Genomic DNA, 902 nt, shown 5'->3' with positions numbered 1-902 from the left:
CGCTGATGCACCCAGGCAACAGCGTTGTACGCCTATCAGACGTATCACTAGGGCTAACGCCGACGTTGCTCAGAGAGCCACTCCCTGATTCGGAAATCTTCCAGAATTATACGAAAATAATTTTTCACTCCGCGTTAGCTATCACCCTATACCGGAGGAGGAGTACACCTCAACTCAACTCGACGACATACGACGCACAGGCCAAAGGGGCATCGCTACAACTTATTCTAACTTAGTCTAGTTAAACTCTAACAAACCAAAGTCAAAACATTCACGCAAACTAATAATAATGATGATAAATCTGTTCAACTTAATTTCCTCAAAATAAAAACAGTAACTCAAATATAAAAAGAACTTAAAACTCTAAGAATAATACTAATAATAATGAATAACGCCTTTTAACTAAAGAACTCAAGAACGAAAACGAGTAAACTCAAACTCGAACTCAGAAAACAGCAATAAATTGAAAGATAAACACTATATATTATGTCCCATTTAATAGTAGTTAAAACTACTCGACTCCAATTATGTTTCACAGATATATCGTGACGCAGCCTCATAGAGACTTAGATGTGTATACGCTACAGACATCTCATAACATTACACAGTCCAAGTCCATATTATACACGAAAATATTCAAGAGCACACGCAGAAACACAAGTGTGTTGCTTATCTCAGCCCGCACGCGCTATCCACGTCTATCCGTTCATGCTCATAAATTGACTTGCCACTCTGCCACCTGTTCGCGTTACATAGTTCATGCTAACAAGTATATGGCAGCATCCCCATCTATACATGTGGGTGTTCCGTCTATCGTTTTCAGCGTTTAAGAGTGTTATTCATAACATGCATCAGTGCTACACCGCGAAGTGCAGCACCCAGCTCCCTTATTTAAGGTGCCT

This window comes from Wasmannia auropunctata, unplaced genomic scaffold (genome assembly GCF_000956235.1).
Source record: "Wasmannia auropunctata unplaced genomic scaffold, wasmannia.A_1.0 LD336101.1, whole genome shotgun sequence".
In the NCBI taxonomy this organism is placed as follows: domain Eukaryota; kingdom Metazoa; phylum Arthropoda; class Insecta; order Hymenoptera; family Formicidae; genus Wasmannia; species Wasmannia auropunctata.
This window is presented reverse-complemented; position numbering follows the sequence as displayed.